Source organism: Schistocerca nitens, chromosome 11 (assembly GCF_023898315.1).
Source record: "Schistocerca nitens isolate TAMUIC-IGC-003100 chromosome 11, iqSchNite1.1, whole genome shotgun sequence".
Taxonomy (NCBI): domain Eukaryota; kingdom Metazoa; phylum Arthropoda; class Insecta; order Orthoptera; family Acrididae; genus Schistocerca; species Schistocerca nitens.
Window position 1 is genome coordinate 151800983 of NC_064624.1, and position 26232 is coordinate 151827214.

General features: G+C 41.4%; 1 protein-coding gene across 1 annotated transcript in view; it reads left to right on the forward strand.

Moving 5' to 3' along the window:
• LOC126213046 (poly [ADP-ribose] polymerase tankyrase-like) overlaps window positions 1–26232 on the forward strand; it is a 117193-nt gene that overhangs the window by 12528 nt on the left and 78433 nt on the right. The gene's annotated exons all lie outside the window — the stretch shown is intronic.

A 26232-nucleotide genomic window follows, 5' to 3' on the forward strand; every position in this document is an offset into this window, starting at 1 on the left:
AATCGTAGAGGGAGACCAAGACGTGAATACACTAAGCAGGTTCAGAAGGATGTAGATTGCAGTAGGTACTGGGAGATGAAGAGGTTTGCACAGGATAGAGTAGCATGGAGAGCTGCATCAAACCAGTCTCAGCAGTGAAGACCAAAGCAACAACAAGTTTCTCGAACACATAAATAAATAAATAAACAAACTCAAAAAAATGAAACTCACTGAATGGTGAGCGAAAACGTAAGTGTCTTCTGCGTGAAACAAATCTGAGAAAAATGCTCATGTAAGGTAACTACATTTAAGATTTAGTGGCATAAACAAAATACAGTCAAATACAAATTCAGTGCACATAGGCCAGAAAAGAACAAATTCATCAGAAATTTTACTGTTTCATTTCTGTGTAGATCTACTGTACCTGTTCTAAGTTGTAGTTTAGAAATATTATTTTTGATACTTTTTAGCTTGAAAGACGGGATTGTCTGTTATTGTTTGCCCCTGCTTTGATAATACGCGCTCACATGGAACAGAGGTGGCTATAACACAAAGACGTCGTTTCATTATTTCAAACAGCGTAGGAAACAACACATGATTTTCTTTCCACCACAGCAATGGATCTTGTGATTCGTGTATCAGAGGCGTCTTCATACATTTATCAAGTTCGACTGCAGTTGCAGCACGTGTATGTTATAAGAGATGTGTAATTTAACTGAATGTTTTTCGCACTTTTATTATTTTGAATACGAATAGTGTGCGTTATCTTATTGTTTGTTGGTGTTTATAAAGCAGATATTACGCCATTTCAGAATAGGGAGTCAATTTGAAACGAAGCTGTATTTTCGGAAACCTCAAGCTTCGCGCTGTTGTGTGTCAAAAAGATTTCGACACACTTGAAAGTGTTTAATTAAGTGAGATGTTAAACGTGTTTCAGTATGTGTACCGTGCCCGAATCTCGTCCGAGATAGAGCGGAATGAAACGTCACTGTTTCGAGACAATTAGCCCCTCCCAAGCACAAGTGGACTGAAACAGCCTAATTTTGAAACAGCGATACAGTTTCTGTGTCTGGCTCGTGATCGAATCTGGTCCCGTTATCCGAGACAGAGGCGGAATGAAACACCACTGTTTCGAAACGTTGAAACATGGCCGTTTCGAAACACTGAGACAGTTCTACGATACACTGTATCGAAACATAGAAACAGTGGCCAAGTCTATTGTGCAGTTATACTTCGCGTCTATGGGTAGCCTACCGTTGGCTGCGCTTGCAGACAGATGAGTATTAAAGATACAAACGAAGAGGCTGGCTGTGTGAGCACACACAGCCAATATGAAAGTAAAATGCTTACCTTGGGAGTCTGGAGCTGAAACATGCGTGGATCCACGCTTGGAAGATAATCGTTCATGTAGGAATGTTTATCTCGTACACATTATTGAAATAATTACACTAAATGTCAATTTGAGGATTGTCCTAATTAAATTTAAAAAAAAATACGTATATATTTATGAATAACATCAACGGATTTGGCGAATGTTCAGAGATTTCCGTTTAAAAACATGATTTGTTCCACTTTTTTTCCTGTCAGGCGATTTCTTCTGTCAGTTATAAGGTGTCCTGCCTTCGAGAACACTCTTTCACACGGCGTGGAGGTTGCAACAATACACAGTCGTATTTTTGCAAGTTCAAAGTATAGTGACAGCCGTTCAGACCACCACTGAAGTGGACTGCCTTGTCTCTGTAGCAGGGGCTCTTGTAAATATTTGTCCACTTCCACTATTGCAGCAGCCGGCCGCGGTGGTCTCGCGGTTCTAGGCGCGCAGTCCGGAACCGCGCGACTGCTACGGTCGCAGGTTCGAATCCTGCCTGGATGTGTGTGATGTCCTTACGTTAGTTAGGTTTAAGTAGTTCTAAGTTCTAGGGGACTGATGACCACAGCTGTTAAGTCCCATGGTGCTCAGAGCCATTTGAACCATTTGAACTATTGCAGCAGTTCTCGGGTGTGGACTACTCTGCAGCCTGGAACACACTTCATCAAATTCGAGCCAGAGACTAGAAGTAGATTCAGTGGTTGGAACTGAGATTGTTGCGGTAGCAGTGGATGTGTTCGTCACAAATTTCTCACAGAGCCTGATCAGGTTTAATTTTAGCTTCCCAGCAGAATTTTTATCAGAAAAACCATGTACTTTGAACCGCGGATCCTATGAAGTTGCTTCTGCGAAAATGGAATGTTCCTCTATATTTCGAAATCGTCATTTTAGATCTTCAGCTAACTTTTCGGCCATTTGTTGCACGTCTTCATGAATTTCGGTGTTATTAACAAACCTGCAACACCATTTTTTCAACGAGCGACTAAGGAGTATAACTTTAGAAGCAGTGACAACATTTTCACTCGACATTTCCTCGGTGCAGTCTTTGAAAACTTTCAAGAGGTCACAGGCTTGTGTTTACACTTGCAATGTCCTCTGCAGTCAGATTTGGAAGATCTGGATAATTCAGAGTGATAACTGTCATTAGGGAATTTTTAACCTCGATTATTCTTCGCAGCATATCATAGGTTGAATTCCACCTTGTAACAGTGTCCTGTTTTAGTGTCAGGACTGGCTCTTTTAACTGTTCCTGCATCTTTTTCAGTTTCGTGTAGGCCTGCGAACTTCTTTTAAAAAATTCAACAATGTTTTTTAGTTTATTCGGAATGGGTTGAATGTGCGGAAGCCCATTCTGAACAATTAAATTGAGTGTGTGTGCAAAGCAGGGGATGTGTTTCCAGGCTGTGAGTCTTATAGCTGCTACAATATTAGCAGCATTGTCGCTAACAACACACACGACTTTTTCTTGAATGCCCCATTCCCTTGTGACACGACACAGTTCTTCGGAGAGTTTTTCTGACGTGGGCGTTCCGTCGTATTTAAAGCACTCTAGGAGGGAAGACGCCAGCTCCAGGTCTTTAACGTAGTGTGCTGTCACCGACAAATAACTCTCATCTGTGGTTGAGGTCCACCCATCCATTGTCAGCACAACCGCTTCCGCAGAATTAATTTTGACTCTCACAATTTCTTTCATCATGGCGTACTGTTGGAATAGGAGTTTATTGGAAATGGTCTTCCGAGCCGGCATTCTGTAAGCACCATTCAGTTTGCCTACAAAACTCTGGAAATGTTTGCTTTCCACTATGTTGAAGGCCAAATAATCCTTTACAATAGTCTCCAGAAGTGCGAAATCTATCTCCTGATTCCTTTTGTTCGAAAGAGGTTTCGGAAAATACATAGGTAATGTTGCGTGATATTGATGTCTGATGTTGTTGTTGTTGTTGTTGTTGTTGTGGTCTTCAGTCCTGAGTGGTTTGATGCAGCCCTCCATGCTACTCTATCCTGTGCAAGCTTCTTCATCTCCCAGTACGTAATGCAGCCTACATCCCCCCGAATCTGCTTAGTGTATTCATCTCTTGGTCTCCCTCTACGATTTTTACCCTCCACGCTGCCCTCCAATACTAAATTGGTGATCCCTTGATGCCTCAGAACATGTCCTACCAACCGATCCCTTCTTCTAGTCAACTTGTGCCACAAACTCCTCTTCTCCCCAATTCTATTCAATACCTCCTCATTAGTTATGTGATCTGCCCATCTAATCTTCAGCATTCTTCTGTAGCACAACATTTCAAAGGCCTCTATTCTCTTCTTGTCCATACTAGTTATCGTCCATGTTTCACTTCCATACATAGCTACATTCCATACAAATACTTTCAGAAACGACTTCCTGACATTTAAATCTAAACTCGATGTTAACAAATTTCTCTTCTTCAGAAACGCTTTCCTTGCCATAGCCAGTCTACATTTTATATCCTCTCTACTTCGACCATCATCAGTTACTTTGCTCCCCAAATAGCAAAACTCCTTTACTACTTTAAGTGTTTCATTTTCTAATCTAATTCCCTCAGCATCACCCGACTTAATTCGACTACATTCCATTATCCTTGTTTTGCTTTTGTTGACGTTCATGTTAAATCCTCCTTTCAAGACACTGTCCATTCCGTTCAACTGCTCTTCCAAGTCCTTTGCTGTCTCTGACAGAATTACAATGTCATCGGCGAACCTCAAGGTTTTTATTCCTTCTCCATGGATTTTAATACCTACTCTGAATTTTTCTTTTGTTTCCTTTACTGCTTGCTCAATATACAGATTGAATAACATGGGGGACAGGCTACAACCCTGTCTCACTCTCTTCCCAACCACTGCTTCCCTTTCATGTCCCTCGACTCTTATAACTGCCATCTGGTTTCTGTACAAATTGTAAATAGCCTTTCGCTCCCTATATTTTACCCCTGCCACCTGCAGAATTTGAAAGAGATTTATCCAGTCAACATGGTCAAAAGCTTTCTCAGTCTGATAATGAAGTGATACTGTCTGAGACCGTAACGTTTCCCGGCGAATCGAATGTTCAAATAACTTACGGGTTTGCTGCCGGGTGACGTCGAACACGGTCGATATTTCGACAGGTGCACGCCCTGCCATTCTCAAGCCAGAACTGCAAGGAGGATGAAATGTGCAAGGAAATTTAATACCTCGTTTCACAGAGGAGAAACAAGGAAGGCACCACCCACAGAACAAGTGTCAACACAACCAAAGATAACCAACATCAGAAATATCGATAGTTACTATTAATCAACAGGTGAGGTAGCACTAATTCTGTCCCTCTGTTTTTTGACGAGAGACAGAGCCGGATTGCAAGCAGCATTTAAACAAAAACCACCATCTCTGTTAATAATGAGGAGTCAGCGACCTTGAAACCTGCGTGCTTTCAGATATGTAGACCTTTTGTTGTGTGGCCTCATGGTAGTGAGAATTTAAACCGGTTTTTGGAACATCTGAATTCAATCCACCCGAATATTCAGTTCACTATGGAGGTGGAAAAGAATGAGTGCCTTCCCTTCCTTGATGGGTTGGTCGGAAGGAAGACTGATGACACGTTGGGACATTCTGTTCATAGGAAGCCCACCCACACAGACTTGTATCTGCGAGCTGATAGTTGTCACCAGCCAGCTCAGCGTGAAGGAGTACTTCGCACCTTGGCTCATAGGGCCCCTGAAAGTTTGGCAGCTGAGCTATCAGCCTTCTGTGCAACGGCTGAGTGACGATAGGAACGAAATGGCACCCAAGTCTACGGCCTTTTTGCCTTACGCAGGAAGCATTTCCAACAGGATTGGACGTATTTTGCGGAAATATGATGTGAAATGTGCTTTTCGACCACCTAAGATTAAGGCCCTGTTGGCGTCCGTAAAAGATGATCTTGGTTTGCGTAAGGCTGGGGTCTATCGTATTCCTTGCAGTCGTGGCATGTCATATACCGGTCAGACAATCAGGACTGTGGATGACCGGTGTACTGAACATAAGTGTCACACACGGTTACAACAGCCGAGCAAATCCGCTATTGCAGAACATTGCCTTGTCACCGGTCATACTATGGAATACAACAACACGGAGATTCTGGCTTGCACGTCCAGCTATTGGCATAGTGTTATTAACGAAGCTGTTGAAATCAGACTGTCAAGCAACCTTATTAACAGAGATGGTGGTTTTTGTTTAAATGCTGCTTGGAATCCGGCTCTGTCTCTCATCAAAAAACAGAGCGACAGAATCAGTGCTACCTCATCTGTTGATTAATAGTAACTATCGATATTTCTGATGTTGGTTATCTTTGGTTGTGTTGACACTTGTTCTGCGTGTGGTGTCTTCCTTGTTTCTCCTCTGTGAACCGAGGTATTAAATTTGCTTGCACATTTTTTCTTCCTTGCATTTGTGCCTTGAGAATGGCAGGGTGTGCTCCTGTCGAAATATCGGCGGTGTTCGACGACGTCACCCGGCAGCAAACCTGTAAGTTATTTGAACAAGTGATAGTCATTTTCTGGTACCGACTGCTGTTCGCTTCTGGTAATTGCTGGTGTTGCTTCCGTATTGTACGGGTTATTTGCCCAAGAAATATCGGAAGATGCAGGAGCAGGGGGTGCTAAGCGCCTGACTGACAATGACCCTGTTGGATGCAGCACTCGAACATGACGCGCTAGATTAAATGTATTTCCTCCTTTATATGAAACGCACTTAGAACAACAGCTGCACTTTGCTTTCCCATCACCGAAATCGTCGAAGAAACCCCAAATTTCACTACTTTTACGCGATCGCGAATTGCTAGCCATTGTATAAGAGTGAACAGACGCAAGAAATGCTTTCCGAATAAAATAAAGGGATTTTACCTGAAATCGCACCAGTGACTACAGGTAACAGTTTGTTTTGAATTTGGAGGGTTATTATTCTCAACAAAAATAAAATCAACAGGAAAACTTCTGAATAATTACAACGTAGGTATATAGAGTTTGTGACAGTGGTAAACATACTCATTCTATTTTGGATTAAATTTTAAAAGGAACATAAAACTCGACTGCATTTCGTTGGTAGCCCTAGTTTTCAGTCCACGAACACAACAAATAAGGTTTCACTTGGCAGAAAAAGACTTTTGGCCGCTTCATGAGAAAATGTAGAGCAAGATTAAATGTAATACCTTCTTTATATGTGACAAGCTTGTCTGTTTACCTTTCCTTTGACCCCTTCGACCACGCTCTGTTTACGTTAACACAGACGCTGTTAGGCTAGGCGCAAATTGAGACGCGTACAGCGCGTGTGGCGCGACGCAGCGCAGCGCGCGTTTTTGTAACATCGCAGGTTTAAGGGGCTCCGGAACGCCCTATACTTGCAATGTTAAAATAACGCTTATAAATTACATCTTTCCTCACAAAGTATTTGAGGTAGGAAGTTGAACTTTTTACAGATTATTTATTGGAATATGGGCTACAACTTAACACAGGGATTTTACAAAATTTTAGTTCAGTTATTAAAGATGATTTTTTTCAATTGTAATGAAAATTCACAACATTTTTTTGCAATTTTTTATTTATATATTCAAAAATATACAGTTTTTTGGAAAAAGGCTGTGTTAAATTATGCAGAAGGTACTGTGTAACATTTACTGAAAGTTTGAAACAAATATGTTTGGAAGATCCTTAGAAAACATGTAATTAGTATGAGAAAATAAAAGTTTTGGGAATCGAGCGACAAAGATTGGATTAACTTTTTAGTGCATTCCAGGTCCATAGGATGGATTATCTTCATCCTCTGCAAACTCCTCCTCCAGCTTCCTCTTGTTCCTCCTCCTGTTTACTCTTGCTTGTATTTCTAGACTCTTTACAGCCCTGTCTGCAGCCCGAAGGCGTTCCTTGTCTAGAGCAAGCATCGCTCGTACCATGTTAGAACCTATCTTCATTCCCATATTTCTAAATACCTTGCACCTTACAATGTTGCCATCATTGAAAGTCGCAACAGCATCATACACACCAAAGTGAAGTGTTTCTATTCCGACAAATACAGTCTTGGGGATTCTCGACCATATAACACTATTTACACTTTCATTGGGGTTTTGAGTTTTTCCGTGAATACACTTTTTCGACAGTTCAGGTGCTGCTAAGTCTCTGAAAATAGGTTTTATCACCTCGATTATTGCATGAGGCAGACTATGCTTATGAGTGTACACTTCACCAGTTAGCAATCCTTTGTTATATTTACACCAACTGTCTTCTTCTTTGGGCCACAAGCTGTGTTGGGGATTTTCATCGTCTTTATTGTTTACAGTAATAACACATACCTTTGGCTTTCCAACATTTCTCCTTTTCTTAAAAGCCTTCAGAGGATTTCTAATAACTTTACTTTTACTCATTATTATACTTCAACAAAACAGAGACTCAAGAAACAGAATTAATTACGAATATTTTCGAGATAACGACAGAGTAAATAAACATGAAACAATCGACAATCACACCAGCGATATATATTGAACCATCACAGGTTAGCCACAACACAAACTTTATCTCACATCACTAAAATGTACCTGATGAACACGAACGTTAATAATAACACCATTTGACAGCAGTTTAACAGCGCCACAGTGGGTCACGCCCATGTAGAACACATTTCAAAAAAAAAAAAAATTAAAAAATAGTTGTAGTCTTCGGAATTGAATAAATTATATATCTATTAAAAGGTAATAGTCTGCAGATTCAGAAAACGCAAAAAAGTAAAAATTGAACTTTTCATGATTTTGAGCCTTTCCGGAGCCCCTTAAATGGGACCGCGCAAATTGCGACGCGACACGCGCCTGCGCCAGGTCGCGCGGCGTTGTGGTTGAGGCACAGTTTCTCGCCTCGCTAGCACCGTGGGAAATTTGAGGCGGGGAGCGGAAAAGTAGGCCGGCCATATGCTCACATCGGAACGGCGCATATGAGCAGTGGTAGTATTGCCCATACGATAAATTTTGCCTTACTGTGTTATAAATTTTGTTGCCTTTGGGTAGTGTTTAGTTTTTCGCCATTTAAACGCTCCAGCTTTTTCCGTTAGTACATTATACGTTTCTGTTATTTATATATATATATAGTTTTGTTTTTCTTCTGTCAAGAACAATGCATACTTCAGTAACTGATGAGCCATTGGCAGCTGGAATTATATCACATGCGCCGGCTGGAGTGGCCGTACGGTTTTAGTGTACGTTTACACTGACTGCGATGCGATGCGACGCGACGCGACGCGATGCGAGGCATATTGGCCAAAGCGATGCAATGCGATGGAGCGTTCACAATGCACACGATACAGCGCGCGCGCGATCTGGCCAGCAATTGAGCAGTCTCGGCACGACGTCGTGTTTCCTCGACCCAGTAAATTCTTTTTTATTAGAAAACAGTGCTCTGAGAATTCAACGCAGTCGTGAATGGGTGCATGAAATCAACAAGGAGAGGAGGGCTTTAGGAGAATTTCATCATTTGTACAGTGACTTGAGAAAAGATGAGGATAAATTTTGGAATTATTTCAGAATGAGTACAGAGACATTTGATTATATAGCGTCGTCTGTTTCAAATAGATTACAGAAGCAAAACACAAATTTCAGAATGGCTATTACCCCTGAAGAGAAAGTTATGATCACCATCAGGTAAGTACACAATATTAAGTTTACAGCAATCATTTTATTATGAAAAATTTACAAATTGTGATAGATTCAAACTTCCAATAAATTTTGACGTAAATGACAATGAGAAATAAAATATATCACAGTTCACTCACTTAAGTATCAAAGTTTTCAGAATCTTGGTGGCTTGAAATAACAATGTCGTCAGGTTGAATTTCAGAAATGACTATTTCATTCTTCGGATTTCCAGCAATTACGACTTCAACTGGATTTTCAGGTGCATAGGGTGACATCAACGAACCTGCTGAATTTTTATCCTGCCTCTCAACTGAGCTGCTGGTGATAGTTTTCGCATTGCTGGCAGCAAACTCACTACAAAATGATAGCTGTCATCTTGCATTTCTGATTTCGACATTTGTTGCTCAATTAGCTTCAACTTTTGCTTCTCTATATTTAGCAACTCAGAGTTTGTCGATTTCTTGGATCTCTTGTTTTGGTTTGTGTGTAGGGTGGGTGAGGGAGGAGGCATCAAAACGCTACCCTCTGCACTTACAGACAGTCTTGAAGAGTTGGCTTGGTTGGTTTCATCAGGTGAAACATTCTCTCTCTCTGTAAGAGCTGGTCAGAATGGTACGTCGTCGTGTGCGTCGTCGTGTTGCGATGCTGTTCTTTTACTGTGATGAACATCAGTCTTCGTCTTCCGTGGCGTCATTATGTCAGTCAGGAAGGTCATTAGCTCGTACCACGGCCAATTGGATTGGAAAGGCGGCATGCCACCTTCGTCTCCTGAAAGTTCAGCACGAGTTTTTTTGAGTTCAGAGCGGAAAGTGTCACGTAGGTTCTTCCATTTATTCTTCAGTACCTCGCCTGAAAATATAGACGTGAAAATATGCGTAAATAATTTACTTAATAGATTTTTTGTCCTTAGCACATTAACTGCAAATGGAGATCCTACACATCCATCAATTACGCTCATTTCATTCTTTTTCACATATTTGTCGGTTGGGATGTCTTTCCATGCACTGACACAGTCGTTTCGGATGGGTCTAACTACACTCGCACAATGTGTGCATGAAACGTGCGCCACAATATGTGAAATTCTGAGCCCTGTACACCTGCCTTCTCCTACTATACCACTGCTTCAAACCGTTGCAAAACGCATGTATGCCAACTGGAATTTTCCGAATTGTGTGGGGGCCATTGATGGTAAGCATGTTCGGGGTAAATGTCCCCCTCATTCTGGGACAATGTATTACAATTACAAAAAATATCTTTCGCTTGCTTTACTAGCTGTAGCCGATGTTAACTGCAGATTAATAGCAGTTGACACTGGAGGCTATGGCAAGCAATCAGATGGTGGCACATTTAGAGCAAGTAACTTGTACAATAATATTTTGAACGAAACTGAAAACTGACCTCCGCTGAAAGAACTACCAGGTACTTCAGTAAAAGCCCCATTAGTGTTGGTTGGAGATGAAGCCTTTCCACTACTGGAAAACTTAATGCGCCCTTTCCCTGGGACTGTCACTGACTGAGGAAGAGAGGTTATTTAACAGGAGGCTGTCGAGGGCTAGAACGGTGGTGGAACGCACTTTCGGAATTATGGCCAGCAAGTGGCGTCTTCTCCAAAAGAAATTGAAACTTCTGTAGAACATGCAGACATTATTATTCAGTGCATCAGCGCCTTGCACAATATAATAATCGATAAAGATGGGCCTGACATTTCCCTTCAATTGTCTATTGACCAGGACATAACAGAACACAGTGCTTTAGCAGCATACTTCCAAAATGACAGAGCAAACAGTAGTGCTTCAAGAAAAGCGAGGAATGTCAGAGAGGCCTTCAAAAACTATGCCAACAGTCATTAATGGAAATACATTTTATTTTATTATTCTGGATTTACAATGTGAGTACATTTTTCCAGCACCTATTCTAGATTACAGTAAGTCACTAATTATTGTTCTCCACTCTTCTCTATTTGTCCATAAATCTTCAGGAATGTTGTTCTTCCTCATTGCTGATTGAACTCCCTGTATCCATGTATCATGTGGTCGTCCCCTTTTTCTTCTTCCAATTGGTACCCAGTCGATTATGCATTTTGGTAGCCTTTCCTGTTCCATTCGTCTGATGTGTCCATACCATTTAAGTTGTTTGTGCTCGATGAAATCAATAATTGAATTTTTACATTTCATCTTGTCTCTGATTACTTCATTTCTTATTCTTTCTCGTCTTGATATTCTTGTTGAACGTCTCCAGAAATCCATTTCTGTGGCTAATAATTTTGATTTCAGTTGCCATTTTGTTGTCCACACTTCTGAACCATATGTAATAATGCTCCTAACTATTGTTTTAAAAATCCTGATTTTGTTATCAGTTGTTATGTGTTTGTCCCAGAGAATTCCATTCAATAAAGAGATTGTCGTCTTTCCAGAATTTATTCTTGATCTAATTTCTTTGTCCTGTTTCCCATCATTTGTAATTTTCACACCTAAATATTTATACATTTCATTTGTGAACGTCATTTCATTATCAAAATACTGTAATGGTATCTATACACGATTAAAATTAGAAAATAAACGAAGTTGTTGGTGTTACTTATTTCTTGGAGTCTTTTATTTTACTTTTTTGTACTTACTGTCTGTTCCACAATCTTCAGCTATTTCATTCCATGCTTGACGAACAAAATCCCTATTGTGGTAATATTTATTTTTCTGGTCCCACAACACGGGGCGTTCAAGCACATTGTTAATTAGTCTTTCGACGTCCATCGCAAGCAAGCAATACTCCAGACGCAAGCGCAAACAAGCAATCGCTCCAAACACTCGCGCGAAACGCAAACTCGGTTGCGACTACAGCGGAGTCATCGCATCGCACCGCATCACATCGCTCGGCTCAGCCTGCAGTCTAAACGGGCACCGCTCTGTTGCCACTGTTCAACCAAGCCTGCCCATTGTCACGCGATTTCAGCGCTTCATCGCTCCTCTCGGCTCGGCATCGCATCGCATCGCGGGCAGTGTAAATTTAGCGTAAGGCGCTACAGTCTGGAACCGCGAGACCGTTACGGTCGCAGGTTCGAATCCTGCCTCGGGCATGGATGTGTGTGATGTCCTTAGGTTAGTTAGGTTTAAGTAGTTCTAAGTTCTCGGGGACTTATGACCACAGCAGTTGAGTCCCATAGTGCTCAGAGCCATTTGAACCATTCTGTAGCACCACATTTCGAAAGCTTCTATTCTCTTCTTGTCCAAACTACTTGTGGCCCATGTTTCACTTCCATACATGGCTACACTCCATACAAATACTTTCAGAAACGACTTCCTGACACTTAAATCTATACTCGATGTTAACAAATTACTCTTCTTCAGAAACGCTTTCCTTGCCATTGCCAGTCTACATTTTATATCCTCTGTACTTCGACCATCATCAGTTATTTTGCTCCCCAAATAGCAAAACTCATTTACTACTTTAAGTGTCTCATTTCCTAATCTAATACCCTCAGCATCACCTGACTTAATTCGACTACATTGCATTATCCTCGTTTTGCTTTTGTCGACGTTCATCTTATATCCTCCCTTCAAGACACTGTCCATTCCGTTCGACTTCTCTTCTAAGTCCTTTGCTGTCTCTGACAGAATAACAATGTCATCGACGAACCTCAAAGTTTTTATTTCTTCTCCATGGATTTTAATACCTACTCCGAACTTTCCTTTTGTTTCCTTTATTGCTTGCTCAATATACAGATTGAATAACATCAGGGATAGGCTACAGGCCGGAGTGGCCATGCGGTTCTAGGCGCTACAGTCTGGAGCCGAGCAACCGCTACATCGCAGGTTCGAATCCTGTCTCGGGCATGGATGTGTTTGATGTCCTTAGGTTAGTTAGGTTTAATTAGTTCTAAGTTCTGGGCGGCTGATGACCTCAGCAGTTGAGTCGCATAGTGCTCAGAGCCATTTGAACCATTTGGATAGGCTACAACCCTGTCTCACTCCCTTCCCAGTCACTGATTCCTTTTCGTACCCCTCGACTCGTATGACTGCCATCTGCTTTCTGTACAAATTGTAAATAGCCTTTCGCTCCCTGTATTTTACCGCTGCCACCTTCAGAATCTGAATGGGAGTATTCCAATCAACATTGTCAAAAGCTTTCTCTAAGTCTACAAATGCTAGAAACGTAGGTTTGCCTTTCCTTAATCTTTCTTCTAAGATAAGTCGTAGGGTCAGTATTGCCTCACGAGTTCCAACATTTCTATGGAATCCAAACTGATCTTCCCCAAGGTCGTCTCCTATCAGTTTTTCCATTCGTCTGTAAAGAATTCGCGTTAGTATTATGTAGCTGTGACTTATTCACGTGATAGTTTGGTAATTTTCACATCTGTCAACACCTGCTTTCCATGGGATTGGAATCATTATATTCTTCTTGAAGCCTGGGGGTATTTCGCCTGTCTCATACATCTTGCTTACCAGATGGTAGAGTTTTGTCATGACTGGCTCTCCCAAGGCCGTCAGTAGTTCTAATGGAATGTTGTCTACTCCGGGGGCCTTGTTTCGACTTAGGTCTTTCAGTGATCTGTGAAACTCTTCACGCAGTATCATATCTCCTATTTCATCTTCATCTGCATCCTCTTCCATTTCCAAAATATTGTCCTCAAGTACATCGCCCTTGTATAGACCCTCTATATACTCCTTCCATCTTTCTGCTTTCCCTTCTTTGCTTAGAACTGGGTTTCCATCAGAGTTCTTGATATTCATGCAAGTGGTTCTCTTTTCTTCAAAGGTCTCTTTAATTTTCCTGTAGGCAGTATCCATCTTACCCCTAGTGAGATAAGCCTCTACATCCTTACATTTGTCCTCTAGCTATCCTTGTCATTTTTGAGACATTTGTATTCCTTTTTGCCTGTTTGACTAACTGCATTTTTATATTTTCTACTTTCATCAATTAAATTCAATATTTCTTCTGTTACCCAAGGGTTTCTACTAGCCCTCATCTTTTTACCTATTTGATCCTCTGCTGCGTTCACTATTTCATCCCTCAGAGCTACCCATGCTTCTTCTACTGTATTTCTTTCCCCCATTCCTGTCAATTGTTCCCTTATGTTCTCCCTGAAACACTGTACAACGTCTGGTATAGTCAGTTTATCCAGGTCCCATCTCCTTAAATTCCCACCTTTTTGCAGTTTCTTCAATTTTAATCTACAGTTCATAACCAATAGATTGTGGTCTGAGTCCACATCTGCCCCTGGAAATGTCTTACAGTTTAAAACCTGGTTCCTAAATCTCTGTCTTACCATTATATAATCTATCTGATACCTATTAGTATCTCCAGGCTTCTTCGATGTATACAACCTTCTTTTGTGATTCTTGAACCAAGTGTTAGCTATGATTAAGTTATGTTCTGCGTAAAATTCTACCAGGCGTATTCCTCTTTCATATCTTACCCCCAATCCATATTCACCTACTATGTTTCCTTCTCTCCCTTTCATCACTATTAAATTTTCGTCTCCTTTGACTACCTGAATAATTTCTTTTATCTCATCATACATGTCTTCAATTTCTTCGTCATCTGCAGAGCTAGTTGGCGTATAAACTTGTACTACAGTAGTAGGCGTGGGTTTCGTGTCGATCTTGACCACAATAATGCATTCACTATGCTGTTTGTAGTAGCTTACCCGGACTCCAATTTTTTTTATTCATTATTAAACCTACTCCTGCATTACCCCTATTTGATTTTGTATTTATAACCCTGTAATCACCTGACCAAAAGTCTTAACCTATCCATTTCCCTTTTTAAATTTTCTAACCTACCTGCCCGATTAAGGGATCTGACATTCCACGCTCCGATCCGTAGAACGCCAGTTTTTTCTCCTGATAACGACTTCCTCTTGAGTAGTCCCCGCCCGGAGATCCGAATGGGGGACTATTTTATCCCCGGAATATTTTACTCAAGAGGACGCCATCATCAATTAATCATACTGTAAATCTGCATGCCCTCGGGAAAAATTACGGCTGTAGTTTCCCCTTGCTTTCAGCCGTTCGCAGTAGCAGCACAGCAAGGCCGTTTTGGTTAGTGTTACAAGGCCAGATCAGTCAATCATCCAGACTGTTGCCCCTGCAACTACTGAAAAGGCTGCTGCCCCTCTTCAGGAACCACACGTTTGTCTGGCCTCTCAACAGATACCCCTCCGTTGTGGTTGCACCTACGGTACGGCTATCTGTATCGCTGAGGCACGCAAGCCTCCCCATCAACGGCAAGGTCCTGGGTGGGGGGGTGGGGGGGGGGGGCGCCTAGCCTAGGAGCGTAAAACGTTGCGTGCACGTTACTGCATAGTTCGGCCATCTGTTGGTGAAATTATGAAGTATTACGAAGTAGTGATGGGCTAAACTGCGATTTTCCGATATCAGTGATTTCTGTGAATGCTACTTTTCAGTATCTGTTATTCTTAACTGCGATTTGTCGCAGTTAAGAGTCGCAGTTAAGGAACATAGGTCGTGTATCCCTCCGCCACTGCTATTTCTGCGATTTCTGCGATTTCTGCGACTTCTGCTACTTCTGTGACTTCTGCTACTTCTGTGACTTCTGCTACTTCTGTGACTTCTGCGATTTCTGTGACTTCTGCTACTTCTGCGATTTCTGCGACTTATCACTGTATGAAAAAGTTACATCTGTCAACACAGAAAATTGCATCGCAACAAACCTGTCATTGGCAAGTATGTTTTACGTTTTTTCTTCCGTTGGCTTTAATTTTGTATTAAAGAAACAACTGTGAAAATATTAATAGTATAATTAATATGTAAGTAGCCGTACAGTACCGTAATAGTTCGTATTTAGAAAATGAATTCTAACATATTGTTATGTTCACAGGTACCTGAACTACATTTCAGTCACTCAGTAAAGTGATAACTCAAAATATCATTGTCAACAGATCTGAAGAAATTGCCACTGCGTCTTTAGACCGTTTTCGTCAGACGAGAGGTTAGTTTCTAAGCGTTTCGATGGACATAATTACTTCAGTGAGATCGTTCTTGCAAATGTGATATTCATTATAGCAAATATTAGCAATCTACTCTGTCAATTATATTGCTAGTAATTAATGACAGCAAAAATTGTTTAATAATCCTTGTGTTTTTGCAGACACAGTTCTGACTCTGATTACTGGTTGCTGTACGTATCTATCCACATCAAGGCTGTTGGGAGAGACTCGTGAAGATTCAAGACAGCTCTTAGAGGATTTGCAGTTTAAAAGTGAAATAATTGTGAAATAAGTGTGTGAATGATTAAACTGTGTTTTATTGAAGTTGTTGTGCGATTTTAAAGGAATAATATATGTCAAAAACAGTGAGTGAATAATAAAAATCTCATTTTCGACATGTTTAAGCCGTCCTATACCCATAATTTTCCGCCACTTACTTATTGGTAAACACTTGTTGGAGAGTGACATGCCGCCCCTCCCCCCCCCCCCCCCCCCACCCTTTCGCCACCTTGGTGTGACACTGACCTGTAACATATCCCGAAGTCTACAATATGCATTTTGAGGCTGTTGATATGAAAGTGGGAAGTACAGATCTTGCAGTTAAATCAGGAATAGCTTAAGTGCATTACTTGAAAGTAACACAGGAAAAGCTTACTTATGTAGGTGGTAGTAGTGTCGGCAAAAAGTTCTTGTGTGTGAAGTTGCCATGTAGAACACCAGGTGTAAAACTTTTCTCCCGAGTCTTGAACTGAGTTGGAACAAAAGTGAGGCATTCATATGACTGTTTTCATTTCTCTACACTTATACAGATGTCTGAGTTCTGCTGTGTTAACATTGCAAAGTCCTGTAGGCATGTGGAGTATTAACCAAAACTGTCATATTGGAAGCAGAATCAAACACATTTGTTACGTTACTTGATATTTTCAGGAGAAAAGGGCAATGTTGCTTCTTATTAATATAATACATTCAGAGTGACAGCAGTATTTGACCAACCATAACTGATGCTGAATGTGCATGTCGTCATATAATATGAAAGGCTTGTTTCAATAGTGGTACAAGTCCATTACCTCCACTTTTCTGTCTATAATGCTTCTGAAATTAGTGATCCAAACAAACATAAATAAAGGTTCATCTCTAGCAAGAAGCCATATGCTTGAATATTTCTGGTATCTCAACTGCAGATTTTTCAGCGCTCATTTAACTTTACGACTCTGTATCTCAAAATGAACGAAAATGGACTTGTACCACTATTGAAATAAGCCCTTCATATGCACACACAGCACATCGATCTCGTGAGGCACAAGGCTCTCATAAGAAAGTACGTACGTCGGTCAACAGATGACACTAGGAAAAGTATGTTAACTGCGCTTTTTAGTTGCTACTTGCGACTCTTAGTTGCGATTTGTCACAGAAATCGCAGTTTGACTCGGTAGCGAGTAGCGTAGTATGAACTTTGCTCAACAGATGGGAGTGCTAACTGCGCTTTTTAGTTGCTACTTGCGACTCTTAGTTGCGATTTGTCACGGAAATCGCAGTTGGACTCAATAGTGTATCGCAGAGATGGGCGTAGTACGAACTTTGACCCACAGACGGCACTGTTAACCGCGCTTTCTAGTTGCTACTTGCGACTCTTAGTTGCGACTTGTCACGGAAATCGCAGTTAGATTCGATACCGTATCGCAGAGATGGACGTAATACGAACTTTGGCCAACAGATGGCACTGTTATCTGCGCTTTTTAGTTGCTACTTGCAACTCTTAGTTGCGACTTGTCACGGAAATCGCAGTTGGACTCCATAGTGTATCGCAGAGATGGACGTGGTACGAACTTTGGCCAACAAATGCCACTGTTAACCGCGCTTTTTAGATGCTACTTGCGACTCTTAGTTGCGACTTGTCACTGAAATCGCAGAAAGCAGTGCTAAATTTGACCAATAGATGCCTCACGTCTTTGAATTTGAAATACTTATTGCGACTGCTAACTGTGACTGAAATCGCAGTTAGATTCTGTAAAGTTGCTACTGTGATATCTGTGACTTCTCAGTCACTGTGATTTCTAACAGATACGCGATTTCCTGCCCACCACTATTACGAAGCTTTATTGTACGAGCGAGGCGAAGCGAGCGTAGCAGCGGCTGAGCAGCGAACTGGGCAACTTCGCCAGGCTTCCGTACTTCATGAATGAACTACTTCATTTTAACGCTTCACGGCAAAGAGTGAAATGAATGAAGTAGTTCACGGGAATGACCGAGTTCGGCCCATCTGCACTCTCCAAGCGCCGTAGAGTTGGTAGTATAACTAACAAACAAGTGAGCAACGGGAGGCGCCTCCCGGCGTCGACGCTACCACGTTGCCGGCTTCCGTGTAAGCACTGTATGTTAGTGCGCGAAAGCCTGCTGTTCTGTTGTTACCCTCTACTACAGTTCTTGTTTGTTAAACAACGTCTCCAAAACGATGCCGTTCAGCAAGCGACGATCCGTTGTGCTTTGGAGTGCAAGTAAGTAGTCAGGCTCTGGAATTGCTACGGAGGGCGCGTGAGTTTTACGAGCAAGGAAAAGTAAATTTTCTGTTCATGGGCATGCGTCGATTCCTGCCGATAGTTTTAGAGCGTACCACGAAAACTCTACGACTCAGTGAAAGAACAGTTATAAGGGAAGGGGTGCTACTTCAAGACTCAAATCAAATTTTGTTGTCATTAAACAACTTAGTGTTGTAATAAATTCTCGCTTCCCGCGCCCGGGTTCCCGGGTTCGATTCCCGGCGGGGTCAGGGATTTTCTCTGCCTCGTGATGACTGGGTGTTGTGTGATGTCCTTAGGTTAGTTAGGTTTAATTAGTTCGAAGTTCTAGGGGACTGATGACCATAGCTGTTAAGTCCCATAGTGCTCAGAGCCATTTGAACCATTTTTGTTGTAATAGACAGCGTCAAAAATACAAGGAAAGCTACCAAAACACAATACATACATACAAGTTTTTTAAAGATATCAATTAGTTTTTTAACAATATACAGAAAAGAAAAGTATTTACAGTTATCCATCTCCTTGCATCAAATTTGTCAAATGGTTCAAATGGCTCTCAGCACTATGGGACTTAACATCTGAGGTCATCAGTCCCCTAGACTTAGAGCTACTTAAACCTAACTAACCTAAGGACATCACACACATCCATGCCCGAGGCAGGATTCGAACCTGCGACCGTAGCAGCAGCGCGGTTCCAGACTGAAGCGCCTAGAACAGCATGGCCACATTGGCCGGCTTCAAATTTGTCACAGAATATAATACCGCCTATATTTTCATTACATGCTATAATCATTATTCATTCTGGAGGCGTCTCAACTTTTCTTCGAATTCCAGGATGTTGTAGGTTGTATTCAGAATCAGCCAATTTTTTAGTTTCTTCCCTAGTTGCTGTACTGGCATTTCCCTCAGTGTTATAGGCAGTTTGTTGAGTAGCTTAATCCCCATATAGTTATGGCAGTTTTGGGTTTTCTTTAGCCTTACCCGGGGCATGTCAAAGTAATATTTATTTCTTGTGTGAATGTACCTCCCCCCTTACTGTGAAGTTACTCTGGTTTTCTTTGATGTCTATCAGACAGTGGTATATGAATATTGAAAAGAGTCATTTTCAGCTCCCTGAATACTGGTGTGTATGATTCACTGTCGGGTAAGCCCTTATACCCCTAACTGCCCTCTTCTGCCACTTAAAAACTTCCTGAGCCCCAAAGAGTTCCCCCAAAGTACTGTGCCATAGACCAGGTGCGAGTGAAAAAGACATTGTGGAAGAAAGCCCCTGTGGAAGAAACAGTGTTTTTTTTTTTTTTTTTTCCAAGTACTCTGGGCAAGAGGCCTCGTCCTGTCCTTCCAGCCCGATCCAATTCGTCGGCACATATGCGGATACTATAAAAGGAAAGAATACCCCCACAAAAGCGAGGTTGCTAATTTCATTAAAAGAAAATGAACGTTTCTCAGGGGGAAAACGTCACTTAAGATGATATTAAAGACTATGGTCTTCCGTTTTAAAAAGTTGTTGTTGTTGTTGTTGTTGTGGTCTTCAGTCCTGAGACTGGTTTGATGCAGATCTCCATGCTACTCTATCCTGTGCAAGCTTCTTCACCTCCCAGTACCTACTGCAACCTACATCCTTCTGAATCTGCTTAGTGTATTCATCTCTTGGTCTCCCTCTACGATTTTTACCCTCCACGCTGCCCTCCAATACTAAACTGGTGATCCCTTGATGCCTCAGATCATGTCCTACCAACTGATCCCTTCTTCTAGTCAGTTTGTGCCACAAACTTCTCTTCTCCCCTATTCTATTCAATGCCTCCTCATTAGTTATGTGATCTACCCATCTAATCTTCAGCATTCTTCTGTAGCACCACATTTCAAAGGCCTCTATTCTCTTCTTGTCCAAACTATTTATCGTCCATGTTTCACTTCCATACATTGCTACATTCCATACAAATACTTTCAGAAACGACTTCCTGACATTTAAATCTATACTCGATGTTAACAAATTTCTCTTCTTCAGAAACGCTTTCCTTGTCATTGCCAGTCTACATTTTATATCCTCTCTACTTCGACCATCATCAGTTATTTTGCTCCCCAAATAGCAAAACTCATTTACTACTTTAAGCGTCTCGTATCCTAATGTAATTCCACCAGCATCACCCAACTTAATTCGACTACATTGCATTATCCTCGTTTTGCTTTTGTTGATGTTCATCTTATATCCTCCTTTCAAGACACTATCCATTCCGTTCAACTGTTCTTCCAAGTCCCTTGCTGTCTCTGACAGAATTAAAGTTAGATGGACGAAAACTGTTACTAGAAAAAGCTCATGTCGTTGCAGTTCGTAGAATTTTCTTACACAAAATTATAGGAAAGGGCATACACTCAGACATATGGTTAGACGAAACCTGGGTCAATGCTGGAGAATCAGTCGAGAAATGCTGGACAGATGATACTCCGAATAGCAGCGGTCATCAGCCAACAGGAAGAGGATCCAGATGGTGGCCCATGCAGGATCTTCTAACGGCATTGTGCCTGATGGATTTCTAGTTTTCCGATCGAAAAAAACCGGTGACTATCATGAGGATATGGACCACCCACGGTTTCTACAGTGGTTTAAAAATTTGTTGCTCCTGTTTAGTGTTCCGACAGTTTCGTGATGGACAATGTACCACACCATTCCGTGATTTTAGATAAAACTTCGACCACTGATGACCGTAAAGAAACTATGGGGCAGTGGTTGCAGGCGGACAAGATCATGACAAAGCTGCTCGTGAAACAAAATAAGCCTGTGACGCCTAAATACGTTGTAAATGAAACTGCAAGCGAACAGGGGCAATTGGTAATTAGGCTACCGCCTTATCACTGTCATTGTAATCCAACTGAATTGGTTTGGAGTGAAGTCAAGGCGTACATTAGAAGTTAACAACAAGGCTTTTAAACAGAAGTGGAAAGACTGATACGTGAAGATCTTGCTACTTTAGAAGCTACCTCATGGAGAAAAACATAGACCACGTTGCCAAACTCATAAGAGAAGCACAGGCTATAGATGGCATTATAAATGAAAACGATCAATTAATGATTTCTCTTGATGATGATGATGATGATGATGATGATGATAACGGTTTTGGCGCCGATTCCGAAGATAGTGAAGGAGAACTGAATGGAATTGGCATCGTAAATTGGTGACTGTAAAAGTTGTTGTTGTTATGGTCTTCAGTCCAGAAACTGGTTTGATGCAACTCTCCATGCTACTCTATCCTGTGCAAGCTTCTTCATCTCCCAGCACCTACTGCAACCTACATCCTTCTGAATCTGCTTGGTGTATTCATCTCTTGGTCTCCCTCTACGATTTTTACCCTCCACGCTGCCCTCCAATACTAAATTGGTGATCCCTTGATGCCTCAGAACATGTCCTACCAACCGATCTCTTTTTGTAGTCAAGTTGTGTCACAAGCTCCTCTTCTCCCCAATTCTATTCAACACCTCATTAGTTATGTGATCTACCCATCTAATCTTCAGCATTCTTCTGTAGCACCACATTTCTAAAGCTTCTATTCTCTTCTTGTCTCAACTATTTATCGTCCATGTTTCACTTCCATACATGACAGCACTCCATACAAATACTTTCAGAAACGACTTCCTGACACTTAAATCTATACTCGATGTTAACAAATTTCTCTTCTTCAGGAACGCTTTCTTTGCCATTGCCAGTCTACATTTTATATCCTCTCTACTTCGACCATTATCAGTTATTTTGCTCCCCAAATAGCAAAACTCCTTTACTAGTCTCATTTCCTAATCTAATTCCCTCAACATCACCCGACTTAATTCGACTACATTCCATTATCGTCGTTTTGCTTTTGTTGATGTTCATCTTATATACTCCCTTCAAGACACTGTCCATTCCGTTCAACTGCTCTTCCAAGTCCTTTCCTGTCTCTGATAGAATTACAATGTCATCGGCGAACCTCAAAGTTTTTATTTCTTCTCCATGGATTTTAATACCTACTCCGAATTTTTCTTTTGTTTCCTTTGCTGCTTGCTCAATATACAGAGTGAACAACATCAGGGAGAGGCTACAACCCTGTCTCACTCCCTTCCCAACCACTGCTTCCCTTTCATGCCCCTCCACTCTTATAAATGCCATTTGGCTTCTGTACAAATTGTAAATAGCCTTTCGGTCCCTATATTTTACCCCTGCCACTTTCAGAATTTGAAAGAGAGCATTCCAGTCAGTGTAAATGTATACAGAATGAATTCATTTTCTCTCTGCAATCGGTACCGAGCGAGGTGGCGCAGTGGCTAGCACACTGGACTCGCATTCGGGAGGACGACGGTTCAATTCCGTGTCCGGCCATCCTGATTTAGGTTTTCCGTGATTTCCCAAAATCGCTCCAGGCAAATGCCGGGATGGTTCCTTCGAAAGGGCACGGCCGACTTCCTTTCCTAATCCGATGAGACCGATGACCTCGCTGTCTGGTCTCCTCCCCCAAAACAACCCAACCCGACCCCCAACTCTGCAATCGGGTAGGCTATGCATGGTTTGCTTTATTTCTTTCTTTCTGTGAGTGTGGATAGCGTGTTATTTGGTATGCTCAGATTTACATTATTATACGACGTTTTACATGCAGCTATTACTGTAACCATTTGGAACGACTTTTCATAGATATTGTCATTAACTTCGGGTGTTTTTATTTCCCGGTTTCATATACTGTCAAACGCTTAGTCTCCGTCGTCGTTCTCTCCATTGTTAGAAAAACGTACTTTCTTGCACTTACGTATAAACGTTGATTGTAGCTTACATTTACAAAACGTACTTCGGAGTTGTGGGTGTGTGCGGTGGCAGCTATTGCAAGGTCGCAATCGCAGTGTAGCCAACCACACACGAGTCGCCAAGTGACATGTTTCACCGGCCCGGGTGTAGTACTATTCCCAATTTCAACTTGTAACTGTGAGATCAGTGCTTTTGACTGTTTTGACTTGCACATCATCAATCTTAAAATGCGCAACCTTCCAACGTAACCTAGCCCTTGGGCTACGCTACAGGTCCGCCTGTCATGACAACTAACATTCAAAATGGAAGGGATAGACGGGTCAGTATCGTTAAGCACTGGCAGAAAATTTTCAAATCGCATAATTACTTCAATGACACACTGTACCAATACTCATTTTGCACACTTATGTTACCAAATAAGTGTGTCTTACGCTGCGAATTCGTCAAGAATCGTTTCGAATCTTCACGATTATCTCTTCCAGATGTGGACGGATACATAGAGCAGCCAGTAATCTAAATGAGAACTGCGTCTGGAAAATCACGAGGATTATTGAACTTTTATATTGCTGCTAATTACTAGCAATATAATCCACATTATGCTGCTGCTAATACTTATGGTAATGAAAGCACTTGAGTGGAGGGAGGTTTCACACTTTGCATAAACGATACCCCTACGTTCATTCACAAACTTAGGAACCTTACTTCCGACGAAGACTGTGTAAAGACGTTGTGGCAACTTTTCCAGTTCTGCTGTCTCTGATATTTTGAATTATCGCTATATCGAGTGACTGATAATGTGGTTCAGATACTTGTGAACGTAACATCGTGGTTACAATCCGTATTCGAAATATGAACTCCTATGGTACTGTGTGCTAATTTGTGCTATGATTCTCAACATCAATATTTTCAAACTTGTTCCATTATTTTAAAGTGAAGTCAGAGGAAGAACATAGGTAAAACATACGTGGGCAAGCGCATCTTTCGTGTTGTTGTTGTTGTTGTTGTGGTCTTCAGTCCTGAGACTGGTTTGATGCAGCTCTCCATGCTACTCTATCCTGTGCAATCTTCTTCATCTCCCAGTACCTACTGCAACCTACATCCTTCTGAATCTGCTTAGTGTATTCGTCTCTTGGTCTTCCTCTACGATTTTTACCTTCCACGCTGCCCTCCAATACTAAATTGGTGATCCCTTGATGCCTCAGAACATGTCCTACCAACCGATCCCTTCTTCTAGTCAAGTTGTGCCACAAACTCCTCTTCTCCCCAATCCTATTCATTACCTCCTCATTAGTTATGTGATCTACCCATCTAATCTCCAGCATTCTTCTGTAGCACCGCCGGCCGGAGTGGCCGAGCGGTTAAAGGCGCTACAGTCTGGAACCGCACGACCGCTACGGTCGCAGGTTGGAATCCTGCCTCAGGCATGGATGTGTGTGATGTCCTTAGGTTAGTTAGGTTTAAGTAGTTCTAAGTTCTCGGGGACTTATGACCACAGCAGTTGAGTCCCATAGTGCTCAGAGCCATTTGAACCATTCTGTAGCACCACATTTCGAAAGCTTCTATTCTCTTCTTGTCCAAACTACTTGTGGCCCATGTTTCACTTCCATACATGGCTACACTCCATACAAATACTTTCAGAAACGACTTCCTGACATTTAAATCTATACTCGATCTTAACAAATATCTCTTCTTCAGAAACGCTTTCCTTGCCGTTGCCAGTCTACATTTTATATCCTCTCTACTTCGACCATCATCGGTTATTTCGCTCCCCAAATAGTAAAACTCCTTTACTACTTTAAGTGTCTCATTTCCTAATCTAATTCCCTCAGCATCACCCGATTTTATTCGACTACATTCCATTATCCTCGTTTTGCTTTTGTTGATGTTCATCTTGTATCCCCCTTTCAAGACACTGCCCATTCCATTCAGCTGCTCTTCCAGGTCCTTTGCTGTCTCTGACAGAATTACAATGTCATCGGCGAACCTAAAAGTTTTTATTTCTTCTCCATGGATTTTAATTCCTATTCCAAATCTTTCTTTCGTTTTCTTTACTGCTTGCTCAAGATAGATTTATTTAGGGCGATAAAATTAAAAAGGAGTATTTAAACAACAATGATATAGTTGCACTTATACAGTTGTAAACATAAATGTTATATAACACAAATTAAATTTTTTAATGATTTACAGCTTAAAACTTGGATTAAAGATAGGAGTCTCAGGAGCGACACCACGTAGTATACGTTACAGAAAAGTCACCTCGTGAGTTAAGGGCTAAACACCTAGGAATTACAGTTGCGAACAGTTTAAATTGGGAAGAGCGCATAGAAAAAGTGAGGAAGGCAAACCAAAGACTGCGTTTTATTGGTAGAACACTTACAGAATGTAGCAATCCAGTAAAGAGACTGCCTACACTACGCTTGTCCGTCATCTTCTGTAGCAGTGCTGCGCGGTCTGGGATCCTTACCACATGGGATTAACGGAGAACATCGAGAAAGTTTAACGAAGGGCAGCAGCACGTTTTGCACTGCCGCGAAGTATGGGAGAGAGTCACTGAAATGATACAGGATTTGGGATGGACACCATTAAATGAAAGGCGTTTTTCGTTGCGGCGGAATCTTCTCACGAAATTCCAATCACCAACTTTCTCCTCCGACTGCTTAGATATTTAGTGATGCCGACCTACATAGTGTAGCTGCCCTTTTTCTGTTTTCGCTTTTTCGTCTAATAGGTGAAAGTTTGATTTAATTTTTTACACATTGACTGTCATTGAAGAGTTTTACGCTTATTTAATATTGTCCCGGCTAAGTATCAGTTTCATTACTTTTAAAACCAATGTTAAACGCAGGTCACTACACGTATAGTCTTCCCAACTCTGAGAGAAAAAATCTTTAGTAGCTTTACTACCAATGTTTACAGACGACGATACTTTAACCTTTCGTTCAATTGTTTTAGTTACGAATCGCTAGTTTGTTCTTGGCATAGGTCCTAAGTTAATGTTCAAGACTTGTA